The sequence below is a fragment of the Euprymna scolopes genome, chromosome 34, assembly GCF_053919585.1.
Source record: "Euprymna scolopes isolate OS-2025 chromosome 34, ASM5391958v1, whole genome shotgun sequence".
Taxonomy (NCBI): Eukaryota; Metazoa; Mollusca; class Cephalopoda; order Sepiida; family Sepiolidae; genus Euprymna; species Euprymna scolopes.
This window is the reverse complement of record NC_136515.1, coordinates 2,081,412-2,104,441: the sequence shown is the minus strand read 5'-3', so window position 1 is coordinate 2,104,441 and position 23,030 is coordinate 2,081,412. Positions and strand designations below refer to the sequence as shown.

Sequence of the window (23,030 nt, the reverse complement as noted above, 5' to 3'; positions counted from 1 at the left end):
CTTTAACACGGTAAGTTCGGAAAAAGATGTAATAAATAATAAACTAGACAAAATACTGTTAGAAATTCGCTCAATATATGTTACCGTGACATAACTTGACATATATTGGGTGGTTTTTTAATAGTATTTTGTCTAGTTTATTATTTATAACACCTTTTCCCGAACTTACCTTGTTAAAGAGAGAGTCGGTCGCCATTTTGAATTGACATTTAAAAAGAAGAAAAAAAGAATCATAGCTACTGAGTTGTAGTCGACAATCGTAACATATCCCAAAATTACGAAAATGCAATTATTAAAGAATTTCCTAATTTTCTGTTTATTACAACAACATTGCAAGAGTAAGATTAGTAAATGTGGATGTGTATTTTCCCCCCTAAAGTCCAACCCTATCCTCACCGTGGTAGGGGGGTGTAACGTTGTAGTTGAACAACAACTACACGGCTAAATGGGCTCTGGCAAAACAAAATCCAGGAAATGACGTCCGTCATCTGGTCGTCTTTTTATACGCTTGCATGTGGCGAGCAAAGAAGACGTGTTAAGGAAGGAGCAGGCTGAAAGGAGAACATTCCCCGAACAAAAAAAGAAAAATGGGCCTTACCCTATCCCTTTCCCTTATCCTAACCCTAACCCCTCCCGTTTGCTTCCAAGGCCCCATTTGAGCGTGTTCTCCTCCGCAGGCCTGCTTCTCCAAGTTTCCCCGACTTTGCAGGTAACTGGTTTGGAGGCTTTCTAAAGCTCTTTTATCAGTGTCGGGGTGTTGAGTCCACACTTCCAGCTCAACAAATACCTGCAGTGCAAGGTGCGCTTCTCCGAATTTCCCCGAAGAGGGAGCGACACGTGCTCGTGTTTCTACTGTGTAATGCATGCGTGCCTCCACTTGACTACGGATGACTAGAGTAATACTAAAATAGTTTGTGTGTGCTCACAAGCTGCTTGAAGGGCGCTGGTAATATTATTCCTACTATCTATCAACTACGAGCTGGGGCGGTAATGCAATGATGGACCTTCGATTAATAATATCCGATACGATAGTAGGAATGGCAGTTTTGTGAGCTTCCATAGGCTCTTCCACATTCACGCACAATCTTGTGGTATCTCTCTAGGAATCCTGTTGAGTAGAGAGAACAAGAAGTCCCTTCCCTCGTTTTGGAAGGTTGTTCGCAGCAACGCTTGTTTTATATGGTGCCCTCTTTAGGGAGTTCAACACCTTGTTGTACGGAACCCGATCAAAATCCAGTTAATGAATGACGGCATGAGTTTGTTGCGTCTGTCATCTGGTCGTCTTTTTATACGCTTGCATGTGGCGAGCAGAAAAGACGTGCTCGAGCAGGCTGGAAGGAGAACACTCCCCCGAAAGAGAAAAATGGGCCTCCCTCTCTCCCGTGTGCTTCCATCAAGGCCCAAATTGTGTGTGTTCTCCTTCGCAGGCCTGGTCCTCCAACTTTCCTCGACTTTGCAGGTAACTAATCTGGAGCTTTTCTAAAGCTCTTTTCTCAGTGTCGAGGTGTTGAGTCAACTCCCAGCTCAACAAATACCTGCAGCGCAAGGTGCGCTTCTCCGAATTCCCCCGAAGAGGGAGCGACACGTGCTCGTGTTTCTACTATGTAATTCACGCGTGCCTCCACTCGACTACGGACGACTAGAGTAATACTGCTATTAGTTTGCGTGTGCTCACAAGCTGCTTGAAGGGCGCTGGTAATATTATTCCTACTATCTATCAACTACGAGCTGGGGCGGTAATGCAATGATGGACCTCCGATTAATAATATCCGATACGATAGTAGGAATGGCAGTTTTGTGAGCTTTCATAGGCTCTTCCACATTCACGCACAATCTAATGGTATCTCTCTAGGAATCCTGTTGGGTAGAGAGAACAAAAAGTCCCTTCCCTCGTTTTGGAAGGTTGTTCACAGCAACGCTTGTTTTAATGGTGACCTCTTTAGGTAGTTCAACACCTTGCTCTCCTTGACTCTTCTCATTGTCGAGGTTCTGAGTCCGGTTCCAGGTGTACAAATAGGTGCAAGTCTGGATAGGGAATCTCCCCAAGTGGGTGAGCCTACGCTCTTTCTTATCAGGCGACACGTGCTCGTGTTACTACATAATGCATGCATGGCTCCATTCGACCAGGAACGACTAGAGTAATACTACCATTAGTTTGTGTGTTCTCACAAGCTGCCTGAAGGGCGCTGGTAATATTATTCCTACTATCTATCAACTACGAGCTGGGGCGGTAATGCAATGATGAACCTCCGATTAATAATATCCGATACGATAGTAGGAATGGCAGTTTTGTGAGTTTTCATAGGCTCTTCCACATTCACGCACAATCTTGTGGTATCTCTCTAGGAATCCTGTTGAGTAGAGAGAACACTTCCGTTTTCTGCTCCGCCTTTTATTCCGAGTAGAAACCGCCTTTTTCGGAGGATGTTCGTAGCAATGCATGTTTTATGTAGCGCTCCACTTTGGGGAGATCATCACCTACCTGCCCAAACTGTCCTTTCCTGTACGGTACCTGGTAACTAGTGGATTCCACCCTTTCCCTCCTTTTTCAGTTTGATGGCGACCACGACCAGCCAGAGGTGAGTAAAGCATCAAGCGTTTCTTCTTTTCGATTTCAGTTTTTGTAATTGACAAGTTTAATTTTCCTCTTTTGTATTACTGCAGCTTCTAGTTAGAATCAGCATTAGTCCTCAGTTAAGTATTTCTTTCGTTGTGTTGCTAGTGATTAAAACGAATGCCTTTCTGCTTATATTTCCTTTAACCAACTTTAGCAAGTCTAACCAAAAATATTCACCCAATGCTTGATCATAACCAGAATTATTTTTCTGTTACAGGTATTTTATTTTATTACTACATAATGCATGCATGGCTCCATTCGACCAGGAACGACTAGAGTAATACTACCATTAGTTTGCGTGTGCTCACAAGCTGCTTGAAGGGCGCTGGTAATATTATTCCTACTATCTATCAACTACGAGCTGGGGCGGTAATGCAATGATGGACCTCCGAGTTACAATATCCGATACGATAGTAGGAATGGCAGTTTTGTGAGCTTTCATCGCCTCTTCCTCATTCACGCACAATCTTGTGGTATCTCTCTAGGAATCGTGTTGAGCAGAGAGAACACTTCCGTTTTCTGCTCCGCCTTTTATTCCGAGTAGAAACCGCCTTTTTCGGAGGATGTTCGTAGCAATGCATGTTTTATGTAGCGCTCCACTTTGGGGAGATCATCACCTACCTGGCCAGACTGTCCTTTCCTGTACGAAACCTGGTAACGAGTGGATTCCACCCTTTCCCTCGTTTTTCAGTTTGATGGTGACCACGACTAGCCAGAGGTGAGTAAAGCATCAAGCGTTTCTTCTTTTCGATTTCAGTTTTTGTAATTGACAAGTTTAATTTTCCTCTTTTCCATTACTGCAGCTTCTAGTTAGAATCGGCACAAGTCCTCAGGTAAGTATTTCTTTCGTTGTGTTGCTAGTGATTAAAACGAATTCCTTTCTGCTTATATTTCCTTTAACCAACTTTAGCAAGTCTAACCAAAAATAATCACCCATGCTTGATCATAGCCAGAATTATTTTTCTGTTACAGGTATTTTATTTTATTACTACATAATGCATGCATGGCTCCATTCGACCAGGAAAGACTAGAGTAATACTACAATTAGTGTGCGTGTGCTCACAAGCTGCTTGAAGGGCGCTGGTAATATTATTCCTACTATCTATCAACTACGAGCTGGGGCGGTAATGCAATGATGGACCTCCGATTAGTAATATCCGATACGATAGTAGGAATGGCAGTTTTGTGAGCTTTCATAGGCTCTTCCACATTCACGCACAATCTTGTGGTATCTCTCTAGGAATCCTGTTGGGTAGAGAGAACAAAAAGTCCCTTCCCTCGTTTTGGAAGGTTGTTCGCAGCAACGCTTGTTTTATATGGTGCCCTCTATAGGGAGTTCAACACCTTGTTGTACAGAACCCGATCAAAATCCAGTTAATGAATGACGGCATGAGTTTGTTTCGTCTGTCATCTGGTCGTCTTTTTATACGCTTGCATGTGGCGAGCAGAAAAGACGTGCTCGAGCAGGCTGGAAGGAGAACACTCCCCCGAAAGAGAAAAATGGGCCTCCCTCTCTCCCGTGTGCTTCCATCAAGGCCCAAATTGTGTGTGTTCTCCTTCGCAGGCCTGGTCCTCCAACTTTCCTCGACTTTGCAGGTAACTAATCTGGAGCTTTTCTAAAGCTCTTTTCTCAGTGTCGAGGTGTTGAGTCAACTCCCAGCTCAACAAATACCTGCAGCGCAAGGTGCGCTTTTCCGAATTCCCCCGAAGAGGGAGCGACACGTGCTCGTGTTTCTACTATGTAATTCACGCGTGCCTCCACTCGACTACGGACGACTAGAGTAATACTGCTCTTAGTTTGCGTGTGCTCACAAGCTGCTTGAAGGGCGCTGGTAATATTATTCCTACTATCTATCAACTACGAGCTGGGGCGGTAATGCAATGATGGACCTCCGATTAATAATATCCGATACGATAGTAGGAATGGCAGTTTTGTGAGCTTACATAGGCTCTTCCACATTCACGCACAATCTTGTGGTATCTCTCTAGGAATCCTGTTGGGTAGAGAGAACAAAAAGTCCCTTCCCTCGTTTTGGAAGGTTGTTCACAGCAACGCTTGTTTTATATGGTGACCTCTTTAGGTAGTTCAACACCTTGCTCTCCTTGACTCTTCTCATTGTCGAGGTTCTGAGTCCGGTTCCAGGTGTACAAATAGGTGCAAGTCTGGATAGGAAATCTCCCCAAGTGGGTGAGCCTACGCTCTTTCTTATCAGGCGACACGTGCTCGTGTTACTACATAATGCATGCATGGCTCCATTCGACCAGGATCGACTAGAGTAATACTACCATTAGTTTGTGTGCTCTCACAAGCTGCCTGAAGGGCGCTGGTAATATTATTCCTACTATCTATCAACTACGAGCTGGGGCGGTAATGCAATGATGGACCTCCGATTAATAATATCCGATACGATAGTAGGAATGGCAGTTTTGTGAGCTTTCATAGGCTCTTCCACATTCACGCACAATCTCGTGGTATCTCTCTAGGAATCGTGTTGAGTAGAGAGAACACTTCCGTTTTCTGCTCCGCCTTTTATTCCGAGTAGAAACCGCCTTTTTCGGAGGATGTTCGTAGCAATGCATGTTTTATGTAGCGCTCTACTTTGGGGAGATCATCACCTACCTGCCCAAACTGTCCTTTCCTGTACGGTACCTGGTAACGAGTGGATTCCACCCTTTCCCTCCTTTTTCAGTTTGATGGCGACCACGACCAGCCAGAGGTGAGTAAAGCATCAAGCGTTTCTTCTTTTCGATTTCAGTTTTTGTAATTGACAAGTTTAATTTTCCTCTTTTGTATTACTGCAGCTTCTAGTTAGAATCAGCACAAGTCCTCAGGTAAGTATTTCTTTTGTTGTGTTGCTAGTGATTAAAACGAATTCCTTTCTGCTTATATTTCCTTTAACCAACTTTAGCAAGTCTAACCGAAAATATTCACCCATGCTTGTTGATCATAACCAAAATTATTTTTCTGTTACAGGTATTTTATTATAATAAAAATTAACAAAATAATTTACATACACTCAGTAAAATGCAATGTACTAAAGTAACATAAATAAAACAAAAACAAAATGTAAAAATAATAATGCAAAATACAACTAGTTATTACAGGTTTCAACAGCAACAGCCATGACCCTGTCATCCCAATATTGGATGCAGTTCCAGAAAGTCATAAAGTAAGTATTGATATCTTCTTCTAATTATAATTTTTTAAAAAAAGAAAATTTCACAAAAAATAAAATACTGTGATCTAAAGGAAAATAAACTGAAAAAAAAAAATGTAAAAATAATAATGCAAAATACAACTAGTTATTACAGGTTTCAACAGCAACAGCCATGACCCTGTCATCCCAATATTGGATGCAGTTCCAGAAAGTCATAAAGTAAGTATTGTTATTTCCTAATTATAATTTCCAAAAAAATAATTTCATAAAAATAAAATGCTATGAAATAAAGGAAAATAAATAAAACAAACAAACCAAAAAAAGAAAAAAACAATTAAAAAAAAAGAAAAAGTTATTCAAGTTTTCAGCACCAGCAGCAGCAACACCCATGACCCCTCTCATCCCCATCTTGGAAGCAGTTCCAGAAATTCCTAAAGTAAGTAATAATATATATATTTTTTTTTTATAAGCAACTCCAACTTCCCATCGAATTCATAAAGGTTTCATTTATTGTATCAATGTGTCTTGGTGGTGCTGCAACAACTACCTTGATTTATTTCTAATTTTCTAGTGATTGTTGAGACTTCAGGACTCTAAACCACCTTTTCAGCACTTGTTTTGTACCAGCTGCTGAATTTGCTTTGTTTTAGATGGGTTTCAGTTAATTTCTTAATTTACTTGATTTCTTTTTTGTCTAATGACTTTTGATGATTCCAGCTTCTAATTGGCCCTTTCTTTTCTTGTTCTCCAGTACCGTTGAACATTACTCGCTTTTTTCGCACCTGATAAATTTCGCTAATTTCTTTTTTCTCTTTTTGTTCCAGACTTTATCCTGTCTATTAACTTTTATTCTCTTTCTAGTTCTCTTGCAGCGTTGAACATTACTTGTTTTTTTTTTACTTATTTTTACCATACGCACAGATTTGGTAAAGTTGGCCGAAAACAATTATATATAACATTTCTTCAGTTTGAACTCATTTTTGCCGAGAGAGATAGGTTTCCTTGTTCATGTGGATTTGCCTAAAGTAAAGTATGTAAATGCATGAACAATATGCTTTGTAATTACATACAAATATTTACATTACTATTTTTTTTTTTTTTTTTTTTTTTTTATTACATTTTCACCCCAAACAAGGCACTTTGCCACTATCAGGGGGAAACATCTACTGGGGTACTATGTAGGGATTTGGGCAGGGAGGTGTTGGTTCACGTTGCACTTGAACTTATGCATGTCAGTACAGTTGGGGAAGCAGTGACCTGGAATGGAATTCCAAATTCTAGCAGTTCTGGGGAAGAAACTACTGGAGTAGAAAGATCTTTTAAATGTAGGGATCTCTACAGTGTGGGGGTGGGATTTTGCAGCTTGTCGGGTCTGTCGAGGGTGTTTACGTTGTGGGGGCAAAAGTGCTTGCATGCAGTTCATCAGAGCATTCACCATTATAATACTTGTAGAACAGGCAGAGGGATGCAACGTTTCGACGATGGGACAGAGGCTGAAGCTTAGATGCCAGTTTAGGGCCTATCAGATTTGCGACTCTCTTTTGAACCCTGTCAAGGAGTGAGAGACTAGTAGCCGATGCACCAGCCCAAATATGACAGCAATACTCCATACATGGGCGAATAGTGGCCTTGTTGGAGAGGTACAGGATACTTTCGGGTGTTAGAAGTTTTCTAGCACGGTAGAGAGAGAGAGAGCCCACCTTCCTCGCAGCGGCCCTGGCAATGCTCTCGATGTAATTGTTCCAGCTATAATTATCATTTTCATTATGGATCAGTAATATAATTTTACTACTGTTAATATATTCTAATAAATTATAATATATTAAATAACTATAAAAACTAAAACTAATAATTAAAAACAAAAAAATCATGATTAGATACTAAAACATAACTTATAAATTAGCGCTAAATTAAATTATAACTGATCAAATAATAAACACTAAACCTCGACATAAATGTAAATATCAAAATGTTACATTGTATAAATACTGAAAGATTAAACACTAATACTAAAATAATACTTTAAAACCAAAAATATACCAGAGAATAAGTGATAAGCTGTTCTAAAAATAAACTTATTACTAGTAAAAATATCTTGCTGATCCATATAAGAAAATTTTTTTTTTTTTTTTTTTTTTTTTTTTTATTACATTTTCACCCCAAACAAGGCAAATTGCCACTTTGGTGTAGGGGGCTACTATCAGGGGCAACAACTACTGGGGTACTATGTAGGGATTTGGGCAGCAAGGTGTCGGTTCACGTTACACTTGAACTTCTGCACGTCAGTACTGTTGGGGAAGCAGGGACCTGGAATGGAATTCCAGAGTCTTGCGGTTCTGGGGAAGAAACTATTGGAGTAAAAAGATCTTTTACATCTAGGGACCTCTACAGTGTGGGGGTGGGATCTAGTAGCCTGTCGGGTTTGTCGAGGGTGCTCGCGTCGTGGGGGCACAAGTGATTGCAGTTCATCAGAGCATTCACCACTAAAATACTTGTAGTAGAACAGGCAGAGGGATGCAACATTTCGTCGATGGGACAGAGGCTGAAGCTTAGATGCCAGTTCAGGGCCTATCAGATTTGCGACTCTCTTTTGAACCTTGTCAAGGAGCGAGAGACTAGTAGCAGATGCACCAGCCCAGATGTGGCAGCAATACTCCATACATGGGCGAATGGTGGCCTTATAGAGGTACAGGATACTTTCGGGTGTTAGTAGTTTTCTAGCACGGTAGAGAGAGCCTACCTTTCTTGCAGCGGCCCTGGCAATGCCTTCAATGTAATTGTTCCAACTCATGTTTCCTGTGAACGTTAGGCCAAGGAGTTTGAAAGATGGACTCTCAGATAAAGAGTCGTTGGCCATTGCTATTGGTGGTAGAGAGGGTTTCTTGTAATTATTGAATGAAACTAGTTTAGTCTTGGCAGCATTGAACGCGACCAACCACTTTTGTCCCCATTCCACTACAGATTGGAGGTCTTCCTCTAGTGTTTCTGCCATAATGGCATATTAAAAATTAGCAATTATTAGAATAACGATTGCGCTCAAATTCGAGTTTGCCCTTTACACGCCTTTGCAGTAATATTTATGCCCCAAAACTGGAAAATGTGGCTGACTACTTGGACCTCAAAGTTCTAAACTAGCATAATTGTCTGGCATCTCAGTACTTTGTACAAAACTAACATTTTAGCCGTGGGAGTTGTGGGGGTTTTGTGTTGAGCCAAACAAGGAAAAACGCGTGGTAGCAGGGAGGAAGGCTAGAACCCGTTATGTGTTTGTGTATGACCACTGGCAGTGACGTAGGTTTAAATTAAAACTAGAGAAAAGAAAGCACGGCATGACTTACAAATACATCGTGGATTAAAGCAACCCCCTAGCTATTTGTCGCGTGAAGTAATAATTACACTTATATATATTTTTCCTTTATTTTTAACTTTGACACATTAACCATTATTGATTAAGGGTCATATGAATTTATTACGTTAGATCCATGGCCAAGGAAACTATATCTAACATTTGAATGGTTTATACTATAAGTTGTACACTTTCACTTTTATAGATATATCCATTTAAAAATTACTCGGACTTGTAACGACATGATTCCATTTCCGTTGGATTAAAACTTGTCTCTTTTTTCTTTTTTTTTTTTTTTTTAGCAACCAGCCGAAACTTCTCCCAGAAGAAGACCACTCCCATCCAAAATTTCTACAAGAACAGGATAGCCGCCGCCACTTCAGGGTCCTGGATATGACCTTAAACTGTATCCGATGGTAAAGCTCCATAAGCAGGCTTGGGGAGTGTGGAGCCACCCTTTAATTACCATTGCTCCCAGGTCCACTCTGACCCGGAGTGGTAGTACCTGTTAGGGTCCCCACTGTGGGTTACATATTTTTCTTCTAATAAACCTTTTAAAACTATAAGTCTATTTTCTGTGTTATCTATTTGTTATACATCATGTTTATTGATATCTGGTAAACGATTTATAAGCCCCGAATTTAATTGTGATATTCGTTTTCAGCATACTCGAAAACATTAAAAAAATCGACATAGAATTACATATCAAATAAAAAAAAAAAAAAAGCTAACCCTGACCCCCAACCCTAATCCATCCTAGAGACAATTTGATCAAAGAGGAGCAGCATGAATATCAGCAATAATGTATGCAAAAAAAAAAAAAAATTACTTAATATTGGTTTGAACTATAAAGAACTCTGCACTTGGTGAGTTTTTGGTCATTTTTGGATATATTACTATTTTCGGCATGACAATTAAATACTTAATATTGGTTTTGTCTTTAAACGACACTTAAAGTCAAACAGCATTTTTGAAGTAGTTTTTAACAAACATACAAATTACTTTGAACTATAAAGAACTCTGCACTTGTAGAGTTTTCGTAATTTTTGGATATATTACTATTTTCGACATGACAATTAACTACGTATGGAGGTTGGTGGGGACTTTGTTTTAATATGCAGGGAGACGACGGTCTCATGACAGTCACCTCGGTCTTGTTCTAATTTGAGCCTGAACACTTGTTATGTTCCAAAGTAAATAAACGCTTTAAAATAAGTTAAAACAAAAAGAACTTCTCGGATATTAATCAAGGCAGATAATTCAAGTCAGAGTTACCTTTATGAAACCATATAAAAATATACTCACAAATATATGTATATATATATATACATATATGTGTGTGTGCTTTCTCAAGGGAGATAATAAAAATAAGAGTTATCTACCTTTAAAAAAACATGAAAATGTACTAACAAATATATATATATATATAGTAATTTATGATATATATACATATATATAGTAATTTATGATATATATAGTAATTTATGATATATATATATATATAGTAATTTATGATATATATAGTAATTTATGAAATATATATGGCGATTAAGCTACACTGAATATTCGGCGTTTCATCCACTATAGGATTCGTTAATTTATGAAATATATATGGCGATTAAGCTACACTGAATATTCGGCGTTTCATCCACTATAGGATTCGTCAGGCTAACGAATCCTATAGTGGATGAAACGCCGAATATTCAGTGTAGCTTAATCGCCATATATATATATTTCATAAATTACTAACGAGCTCTACCAACGTATTGAGCAGTTTTGAAGTAAATACTTAAAGTTTATGCATAAATCTATACTTTCGTATATTAATTTTATGTGAGTAAATGAAGTAGTTATATATATATAGCTTTGTTCATGGAATCTACGTTTTGATTTAGGCACAGATAAAGAGTGGGGGAAATTTTTCACAGTGGATTCAGCTAGACGGGTGTTTTTCGTGAAAGATTGGCGAGGGGGGACCAGAGATATATAAATAAATAAATGTTACGTGCGCATGCGTTAGCCTTTTCTAAGGGAGTAACTATTAAATAAATATGCTGACCGCAATGGAACTCAACGCCCAAGGAGTACCAAGTATTATTTATTGAAGGAAAACCCAAAATTATCTTTTTATATACAGAACTAACGTCTCTAAATTGTAAGGAAGCCGAAACGATTAAAGATTATATTATAAGTGCCGAAACAACAGCAAATTCATTAAAAATGTCCGCCGAAGTTATTAGCGACAGTCTGTTGATCTCCATGATCGCTAAAGGGTTGCTGAGTGGCTTTAAGCCGTTTACAACCGTGATAACTCAGATAGAAAAACCTATGACTTTTAGTAAATCCAAGGTAGCACTAAGTGTTAAGGAGGATGTGGGCAAACTGTGTACAGGCAAGCAGGAAGAACAATGAAAATTCCAGGTGATCAAAAGAACAATGGGTCCATTCCAGGGAAAGTGACCTGGGCTGCATCCAGGCAAGCAGGAAAAGAACAATGTGTCAGTCCCAGGAAAGATGACCCAAGCTATATCCAGGCAAACGAAAATAAACAATGGAAATCCCGGGATTTGGAGCGATCTGTATCCATGACGTCAATCAGTCATGGGTTAGACCAAAGAACCAGCAAAAGTGCAATAAACAAGCTGTCGAGAAAATAGGTTAACAGATCGAAGTGATACCAATAAAAAGAGGAGAGCGAAACAAAGCAACAGTCAGACAGACAGAAGCGAGACACAAATCAACACAGTTTGCGACCCACCTCTGCCACTAACTCCCACCACCGTCATTTTGTTGAAGTGTATATAGTAAAATAAACAAAGTCTTTATTATAAACAAAGTGTCTCGTATTCATTCATAAATGAATTTTCTGTCCATTTTTATAGCTAGATGATCACCAGCCAGACATATATGTAACATAAGGAGCTACGAGGAAACTGACAAAATGATAAGGAAAAATAAGGAATATACAAATCTCATGAAATTTCAAAATGCCCACCAAAAACCAACAAAATCAAATTATACCCCAAATAAAAACCACAACTTTTCAAAGAATAATTTTTCTACTAAGAAAAAGACTAACATTATTTGCTGTAATTATGGACGACCCAACCAGAAAAGTTTCCAATGCAGTTACAAAAATTTCAAAGGAGACTCCATCAAATATGTGGAGAGCTCCATTAGTGAACATACATTTTTATTTTCATGTACGTTTGACACTTCAACAAACAGTAACAGCTTTCTTGTTGATTGTTGTGCAAAGGCACATGCAATTATCAATTAGGATTCCAGTTTTAATTCTAAAAGTCACTTGGGACAGGTAACCGTGGCTTCAGTGGGGTACAATTTTTTAGTTATATCGGACGGTTCTTAGTTAGGCAAGTACATGCAGGAGTATTAGATTGTCCAAGTTTTCTTAACATCGTTTACTCGAACCCTAACCTGTTCATGTTTGGCTAAACCTTATTTCTAAGCCTAGGTTGGTTGATTATTGGAAGGTCAACGCACCGTTGTTTGATGTGTAGGGCTATTGGGATGGGTTACTACTTAACCTACAGCAGGAATAAGTGGTGGGTCAAACTTAACGATGGCATTAGGTTCCTTTCTGCTAACATTAGCGGATGAATCAACCAATAATCTAGGGAAGCTAAAGTGACACTAGTCTCTAGTTTGGTGGAGGAAGGGAATAGGGTTAATGTAAATATAATTAAGGCTCAGCTTGCCTCCTTGACTGAAAAGGAGTACCAAGCTCTAGCGATTAGAGTTAGGTTAAAAAAAATTCTCCAGGAGGCGATAAAAACATGACAGTGGATTTGCATGAAGAGGAGTTTCGAAAAGCGGCCGCTTGGTACATCATACATGACACATTGCCGGATGGACGTACTGTGACCACAAATGAAGGCATTATAGAGGCATGTTGGTCGAAGGTGGTATAACGCAGGATGACATCATTGAGGCCTTAAAGCGTGTCAGCCTTAACAAATCTCTGGGGATCAATGGTCTGCCTTACGAGGTGTATTTGAGGATGTTGTACATCTTTGTTCTCTTACTGACAGCTCATGGTTTAAAAATGGTTTAATCTCCAACACTTTACTATGGGCATTCTGAAGCTGTTATGCAAAAAGAAAGATGGTGAGGATGGGTTGGATAATTATCGGCCCTTAACGATGCTTAACACGGAGTTAAAGATTTTGGCCAAAGTTCTTGCCAATCGTTTGCAGCCTGGTCTTTGAAAAAGAAAATAATAAAACTAAGTGTAATTCTAAATAATCATCAACAAATTACTTGATTTATTTACATGATTTTTGGAATATGACATTTTTCTTTTGTGATGGATACGTACATCATAAAGATATATTAGTATTTTAATTTGTTGTAGTAATTCACTAAACCAATTACCTCCTTTTGTATAGGCCCGGCTGTAACCTTACCGGTCTAGCTCTCATGCTAAATAAATGTTGATTTACTTGCTTCTTTGTTCGGCTATTTCCTATAAATAGCACTCCAATAAGTAACACTTCATGGTGACTAACGGTGGCATTAAATAGCCATAAATAAATATATACAGAAAGAACAGCACTACGACGGCAACAAAGAAAAGAAAATAACAGACAGAAAAAAAAAAAAACTTTGTGCTCGCACAGTCAGTCAATGACCACATGGGGATACGAACAACGCCATATTAGAAAAAAAAGCGTGAGCACGTATTATTTACACCTCTTAGAGCCCCGCTCTTGTAGAAAAAAAAAACAGAAATAATAACAACAATAATAATATTATTTGCCGTCGAAAACATCAACAAACAATAAATTATGGCACATCTCTTACCGACTATGAACTGGTCAGACCCAGACCTCAGCGAAGCTATGTCCCTGTTCAAACAGAAAATGAACCTCTATATAGAGGATGAAGAAATTATTGAATGCACAAAGCAAGCTAGGAAAATATGCCGCGGTATAGGCAACCAAGGCCTAAGATGCCTAAACGCCAGTGGACTCACTGACGAGGAAAAGAAGTCAATGGAACACCTGTGGAACTTCTTCAAAAGTCAACTCTGAGTGAATGTAAACTTCCGAATCCACAGATTCCACCTAATGCAGTACCGTCAGAAACAAAACGAGATGCTGGACGACTTCGTTACACGAGCCAGAACCTTAGCACATAAATGTCATTTTACAGACAAGGAACTGAGCGAGAGATTAATAGAGCTCATTATTTTCTTCACACCATACGAAGCCTTCAGAAATGAGCTCTATAGCAAACCAAAGGGATATAGAATAGCCAATGTGCTAACCGAGGGTCAGAAGTACGAAACCCTCACCGCTAGGAACGAGCAATTAAACCAGCTTGGAATGCTGAAAACTGAAAGAATCGACAACGTCAACCGAGGCAGGAAGTGTGGGAACTGCAATACCAGCCACAAGCCCAGGCAATGCCCAGCATATAATGATAAGTGTTCTGCATGTAGAAGCAAGGGACACTGGGCAAGATGCTGCAGAAAGGCAAAAACCAAAGACCACAGAAGAAAAGGCAAACACTGCAGCAATTCTCGCAGACACCGAAACCAAACCCCAAAGAGAACCAAAGGCAGGACATATGGGAAAAGTTTTTATCATATAGATACCGGCAGTGATGAGGACACTTATCTGCAGCACTTCCACTCCATCATCGTCAGTGCAAAATGCATGGACAGCATCACTAAGAGACCTAGGGATGAGGCCTACACAACCCTGAACATCAGGCCACCCCACCTAAAGTACAGAACATCCCACACCTTACAAATGAAAATCGACTCTGGAGCATCAAGCAACACTCTGCCACTGCAAACTTTCCAGCAGATGTATGGCAAATCTCAAGAAGCCCTGCCCATCTTAAAACCGTGTTCAAACATTAAACTGACCTCATACGGAGGCGAGCGCATCTGATGCCGGGGAACTATTAGCTTCCCATGTCACCACAAGGACTCGGAGTGGACGAACACATTGTTCTACGTTGTAGAAGTACCAGGACCTTCAGGCCAATGTGTGCGGATACTCAACAGGATGGATCATACATGGCACTCGGAGACCATCCTCAAAAATGATGAGGGACCCAGTAGTTATATAGTCGAAACGCGTAATGGCGCAAGACTCCGTCGCAGCCGCACCCACCTGCGTGCCATACCTTTCCCAGCAACTAAGAAAGTACGTTTTCAAATCCCTGAACCTGATATCCCACATGATATGACCAAGACAGGGGAAACAAAGGCTGAGGACTAAACCAACGAAACCAACAGCAACACACCCCTATGGGACAAAAGCAGATATGGCCCACGCCAAACCAAATCTGGCAGAATTATAAGAACACCCTCACAATACAAAGACTGACCCTACTCCACAAACCAATGACATGAACTGTCACAAAAAAAAAAAAAAAAAAAAAAAACACGCACACAAATATACACAATGAACTAAACGGGGGGGGGGGGGATGTTGTAGTAATGCACTAAACCAATTACCTCCCTTTGTATAGGCCCGGATGTAACCTTACCGGCCTAGCTCTCATGCTAAATAAATGTTGATTTACTCTATTTCCTATAAATAGCACTCCAATAAGTAACACTTCAGACTGAATTTTGGACAAGAGCCGAAATAATTTACGTGACTGAAATAGGAATTGTCTAAAAAAATTTTTTTTTTTTTTTCTCAACTTACCTGTTCTTGATGTGGGATTGCTATACTTGACGACGACGTGAGACGAGTTGGAGACGAAATAACATTTGCGTTGACAAGACTGAAGATCTTATTTCGTCTCTTGCTCAAGTTTTCTTGATGACCGGTGTTGAACCATAAAGAACACTTGTTTCGCCCAAGACGCCAACAACCGCCGTAAACCATGACTTAGAATTCCTTCGACCCCTTTATTTAAGGGGTTTCTTTTTTTTTTCTTTCTCTTTTTAGGGTTTTTCTTTCTTTTTTTTTATGGTATTTCTTTATTTATATATATATATATATATATATATATATATATATATATATATATATATATATATATATTATTAGATATGTTTATAAATTCTATTTCACAGAGATCGACCCAGTTTCATCAAAAATAAATATCCTGTTTAAATAAGGCAAGTCATTGGGAATGTCATTGTCGACGTGTACCACGCTCTTATTTATTTATAAACTCGCACAAAAACAAAATTGATAAATGTTTATTTTTATTATCGCATTAAAGGGAGATCACTCTCATTTCTTAACCGGTGTCGACTGAAAACATAACCTTTTCATATAATGCCCACCGATTTCTATTGAACCGGATGAGGGCGGTTTTTTTTTTTTTTTTTTTTTTTTTTTTGTTTTTTTACAAGGAAATCACCACTTATCAAGGCCCGGAAGCCACTCGGGTATAAGGGTCATTGTGTGTACAGTAATCAATGGGATAGTATCGTAGTAATCGTTAGTATTGGCGATTTGATAAAATGTCTTACTTAAGGGGGGGGCGGTTCATCAGGAATTTGATTATGTTGGATTTGAAGACATCCAGGTTGTAGTCAGGTGGGAAACAGGCAAATGGAAGAGAGTTCCACAGGTGTGCACTTCTTAGAAAGAAGCTTTGTTCATGGAATCTACGTTTTGGTTTTGGCATGGATAAAGAGTGGGGAAAATTTTTGACAGTGGTTTCAACTAGACGGATGTTTATCGTGAAAGATTGGCGAGGGGGGACCAGAGATTGGAGCTCAGACGAGCATTTACCATGGAAGTAACGATAAAACAAAGACAGGCTCGCAACGTCTCTCCTGTGGGAGAGAGGTTGCAGGGAAGAGAAAAGGGCATCCTCCATGAACAAAAAAAATAAATCGCCCCCCCCCCCAAAAAAAAAGGATTTCGCTAACAGGATTCCTGGACCTTTAAATAGATTCCCAGAAGATAAAGTAAATGCAACAACGATGCAGAAATTGTTGTATTTTCGAAATAAGAATGAAAATAAAAAATCGCAAAATTTAATTTCCATTAAAAAAAAAACAAAAAAACAAAACAAAAGGTACACTCCACTCTTGAAAATTCCTTTAAAATTATCACTTTTAGGGGGTTTCGAAGATGCTGAAAACAAACATAACGTTTTAAATTACGGCAGACGTAGTACAGTGAGGGAAGAGGTGGCTGGTTACTTTTAATGCATCTAAAACCAAGCTCCTATCTTTACATCATCAACACTCTGATCCCCATCTGGCATCAATTGAAATGGATGGCTCTCGTCTAGGGGAAGCTCCATGTTTTGATAAGTTTCTGGGCTTGGCCTTTACTCCTGACCTGAAATGGAACACGAACATCAAGTCAGTTACCAAGATCGCTGGAAAAATGGAAGATCCTTCACCCGCTCCAGAAGAAATCTCACTACTGATGCAATTCTCTATCTATATAAAAGCCAAGTACGTCCAAGGATGGAATACTGATGCCACATCTGGGCAGGAGCTGCCAAATACAGCCTATCCTGCCTTGACAGAGTACAAAATAGGCTTTGTGGCTTAGTGAGGAATGCCCTTTTCTCTTCCCTGCAACAGGAGAGATGTTGAGACCCTGTCTTTGTTTTATCGTTACTTCCATGGTAAGTGCTCGTCTGAGCTCCAATCTCTGGTCCCCCCCTCACCAATCTTTCATGAAAAACACCTGTCTAGTTGAAACCATTGTCAAAAATTTTCCCCACTCTTTATCTGTGCCAAAATGAAAACGTAGAATCCATGAACAAAGCTTCTTTCTAAGAAGTGCACGCATGTGGAGCTCCATTCGGTTTGCCTGTTTCCCACCTGACTACAACTTGGATGTCTTCAAGTCCAACATAAACAGATTCCTGATGAACCGCCCCCCTTCTTAAATAAGACACTAACGTACTGTACACGCAATAACCCTTATCCCCGAGTGGCTTCTGGGCCTTGATAGGTGGTGATCACCTTGTAAAAAAAAAAAAGTATCATCGTCAATCCATTTATTGGGATGTTATTAAATCACATAATATATATATATATATATATATATATATATATAGTCTTGGAAGTTTTTAACCTTTAAAACTATACAAAAAAATATTTTTTATCATTCGTTAGAAAACCATCTAGTCATATATATATGAGCAAACAGTTAATAAAACATGTTAAAAAACACTTTGAAAAAGAGTTAAAAGCATATTTAATCTGAAAAGGAAACACTTGATAAGTGGATAGTCCTTAATCCGCGGAGTTTCAAAGAAATACTTTCCTTCTCATCAGAGGGTAGGAATTAGCAAAATGCGGGATCGGATTTTGCAAACAAAAGTATTTGATGAAACAACAAGTAAGTCAAAGATCTTACTTGATAACAAAAAGTGAAGCAGAGGGAATATGGTGAAGAAAAGGGTGATTACACGTGAATGGATAGTCTGGTGAAAGATAAATGGACGGAATTTCGAGCGGAACCCGTTATTATCACGTGGGTAGCATGCTCTTGTTTCGTCAGCCATGACTGGATAAAGGTCCTAAGTAATTCGTAATGGTATTTTTCGATCGCCTACACTGAGGATTGAACCTTCAACCTTCAGGAGAATATCACTTTTACAATTGATCGGAGGTTACATCGACCAAAACGTTTTGAAAATCACACTCAAGATGAAAACAGTAGTCCGATGGATCCAAAGAATACGAATAACTAATCCTCATCTCAAAAATTCAAAAACGTTATATATAAATAATTTTTGAGTTTTCTTTTTCATTTTCATAATTATATACACACACAAACACACACACACACACACACACACAAATTATAACTATGTTTTAACCAAAAGTTTTTATATATAAAAATCCGGTAATATTCATATATCAATAAAATCAATATTAATTGACTTAATTAATTAAGCTTCATGATTATCGGTTTTCATAATTGAGTATGCGTATAATATGTTTGCAAAAATCAAGACAACAAAATGCAAAACAAAAACACTATATGGTGTATTTCCTTATGTGTTACAATTGTTTCGTAACCATTTGGACAAATTTAAACATTATATCATTTGTAACTATTCCTAAAATAGCTACATTTGTCATATACATATGAATAGCTACATTTGTCATATACATATGAATATATTCATAATCCCTATTTTAAGGGTTAAAGAAGTTGATTCACCCCGTTTCTCCTTATTTTATTTATTTAAATTTTTTTTTGTTTACCTTTGAATTAGTATCCCACTTTCATATTTTTATTATTAGATGATAATTCTATAATTTCCTATTTTTATATACAAAGCTGGTGACGTTACCACTGTACCAATGTGACACGCATATGAACTGATTAAAAATAAACTAAGATGAATGTACAAAATGTGTAACGACTTTTTTCAATTTTAACTCCTTTTTGACCCCTAAAAACTATTTTAACTGTCTAAAGACCAATAAAAGAACAGGCCATAAAAAATCCTATCATTTGAGGCCCCCTGCGACTTTTAGTTTTGGAAGAGATAGAGTTTGAAAATATGGAGACAGACAGACTTTATTCTCATTTCATATCTAATGTCATTAAGCCAGTTTTTACTACATTTGCATTTTGTATAACTCTAGCCCTTCTCTTCTGATGAGAAGCATTTAGCTTCGAAATAACATGGCCTGAAGATATTTTTCTTGAATTTCCCCTTAACTTTTCCTCATTGTTCTGATGGTATAATAAAGTTAACTTATTTCTCATCTTTCATTTAATCCATATACATATATATATATATATATATATATATATATATATATATATATATATATATATATATATATATATATATATATAGGTGTGAGTCACGGGAAACGGATGTTTTTAAGGAAAACAAAACTGAACAGCATCTTAAGCAGGCTTAAAGACTACCTTCTTCACTCTTACTGAAGGAGAGTAAGAGTGTTCTTAAAACGTCCGTTTTTCGTGACTCACCCTGTGTGTGTGTGTGTGTGTGTGTGTGTGTGTGTGTGTGTGTGTGTGTGTGTGTGTGTCTAAACACATTAGTGTTTGAATGAGAGAGACACACAAGTGGCAGTTTTAGTCATTTAGAACTGCTTTAAAGTTTCACCACTCACTCATTTTTCGACCAAATTTTTGACCCCTAAAAACTATTTTAGCTGTCTAAAGACCAATAAAAGAACAGGCCATAAAAAATCCTATCATTTGAGCCCCCTAGCACTGCAACTTTTAGTTTTGGAAGAGATAGAGTTTGAAAATATAGAGACATAGTTGGTTTTAAAAATCAGATTTCTCATCGAGAGCAGAGTCACCCATAAGAATCTGAGGAGGAAAAGGGACACACCTACGATTGAGAGACAATAACTGAGTTTTAACATGATTAAACGAAACCTGATCTTAAATGGAACACATACATCAAGTCTGTGGCCAAGGTCGCTGGGAAAATGGTGGGATCCTTCTATCGCTCCAGAAGATATCTCACTAATGATGCAATTCTCTATCTATATAAGAGGCAAGTACGTCCAAAGATGGAGTACTGCTGCCACATCTGGGCGGGGGCTGCAAAAAACAGCCTATCCTGCCTTGACGGAGTACAAAATAGACTTCGTGGCTTGGTGGGGGATGTCCTTTTCTCTACCCTGCAACCTCTTTCCCACAGAAGAGACGTAGCGAGCCTGTCATTGTTCTATCGTTACTTCCATGGCAGGTGCTCGTCTGAGCTCCATTCTCTGGTCCCCCCTCGCCAATCTTTCTCAAAAAACACCCGACTAGCTGAAACCACCGTCAATAATTTTCCCCACTCCCTATCTGTGCCTAAATAAAAACGTAGATACCATGAACAAAGCTTTTTCTTAGAACTGCACGCCTGTGGAACTTGGTTCCGCTTGCCTGTTTCCCTCCCGACTTCAACCTGGATGTCTTCAAGTCCAACACAAACAAATTCCTGATGAACCGCCCCCCCCCTAAGTAATGACACCTTACCAATTCTCCAATACTATTGCTACACTATCCCTTTGATTACTGTACACACAATAACCCTTATCCCTGAGTGGCCATTGGGCCTTGATAAGTGGTGAACTCCATGTAAAAAAAAAAAAAAAAAAAAAAAAAAAGTCATTTCATATTCAAATCCACAACCGAACGTAAGTCAATGAAGACCGATTTTAAGAAAAGATAAATTTGCCATTATCATAGATGGGGAGGGGAAGCAAGAATGACTAATATCATCTTATCTGTGATAATACGATCTTACTTTCCCAAGGTCAAATGAAGGGCAATCGTTGTCATGATTTTCAGGTGTTGGTTGAATCCTAATTAGAACAAAATGTCTACGCACGTGCGTAGACATTTTGTAAACATTGTTTTTAAAAAATAAAAAATAATACTTCTATTATGTTTTAAACGACTCTAATAGTTTATTTTGGAAGTATATTTCATAAAGAAAATTGACAACCCACTTTAAAAACAGAAATTACGAGTAGTTTTATATATTTTATTCGCAGTTTTTTGTTGACTCTTCTGGCGGCCATGTTGTAAGCACTAACGGTATTTTTGGAGATTACCCTTTTTGGGTGGGTGGGGGTTGGGCAAAGCCTCATTGATATGCAAATCATGCATATCATACTACAAAGATAAACTTTTTTAAAAAAAAAGCAGATATGGTAATAGTAGTAGCAATAATAGTTCGTTTTCTTCTTTTTCTTTTCTTCTTTTCTTCGTTTTCTTTCTTCTTTTTCTTCTTTTTATTTTCTTCTTTTTCTTCTTGACATAAAATGCATCAAATCTTGATATTATCGTTTTTTTTTTTCATTTCCTTTAGCAAAACTCAATCATGTTATGCAAATCCAAAAAGACAACAACAATTTTCCCTTTCGAAATTAAACACAAAAAAACATGAAAAAGTTTAACTAGAAAAAAAGAAGAAAAAACAAAAAGAAACTAGATTCGGCATTGAATAACCCGGAAAGGAGAATAAAACAACCAATAATCCTAACTCCATTTTCACGTCTTCAAAACATATGGAAAACGTCTTGTGTCGCCATATTGGATTCAATTATTTGGAGGGGGGTATGGGTTCTTATAAAAATTAATAATTTTTTTTTTTATGTTTCTGCAAACTTTACACATGACCATTTCATTCTTTTTTTTTTTTTTAACAAATCCTTTTCATTCCAGATAAAAAAAATTTATAACAATTTTTTAATGAACATACATTTTTCTCTGAAGAGTTGTTTAGTGGTCTTCTACTATTCAGTAACAAGTGACAAATATGTAAGGCGTACTTCATAAAAAAAATTAATAAAAACATATAAGTGTGAATGTTGTGTAGCGGGTACATATTGGATGTAACAGGCTACTATTTGGGGCTATGTCTAGGAAAGATTAACAAGATATTTGTTTATATTACATTTAAAATTCTGTTGTGTAGCGGGAGTTCATATAGGGAGACACATATAACGGGGACTCAGAACGAGAATGATAATGGTATTTATATTCTGAGAGAGACATTTATAACAGAAATGAGGGAGATGCGAATTCATTATTGAAGGAATGTGTAATACAGTTCCTTTACATCAGAGGGGGAGAATCATTACTGATAATGGAGGAGGGGACATAATTTAGAAGGGGGTTATTCAAAGTTTGTTTACAAGATGATAGACAAAACACAGTTACCTTTTTTAATGACGACGACAACGAGACAAGTTTACAAATATTAAATGATACTTTATTCATACCAGCTGGATGATTGATGATTGTCAGGGATTCAAGCCTTTATGACTACATGGTCTCCTCTTCCCTCCTTCGCCTCTAAGGGGCATCAGCTTCCAGTCTGACTGACTCTGAGTCTCTCTGGCTGTAACTGTGATTATGGTTATAATTTTTCTAACTTCAACCCCTGTCTCAATATATTGAGAATCTCCTTTCTTGATGACGTCAGAGGCCTGCTTAAATTTTAG

General features: G+C 38.2%; 1 long non-coding RNA gene across 3 annotated transcripts; it reads left to right on the top strand.

The window, feature by feature from the left end:
* The first annotated feature begins 386 nt into the window (after positions 1-386).
* Positions 387-9,687, top strand: LOC145259078 (uncharacterized). 3 transcript variants are annotated; one of them, XR_013864120.1, is made up of 3 exons: positions 387-2,579; positions 2,835-6,211; positions 9,424-9,687. It is a non-coding gene; the product is annotated as an uncharacterized LOC145259078 (long non-coding RNA). The 3 variants fall into 3 exon arrangements; XR_013864119.1 differs by lacking the exon at positions 387-2,579 and having other exon boundaries at positions 3,392-5,787; positions 5,930-5,994; XR_013864118.1 differs by lacking the exon at positions 387-2,579 and having other exon boundaries at positions 3,395-5,994.
* Positions 9,688-23,030: the final 13,343 nt, after the last annotated feature.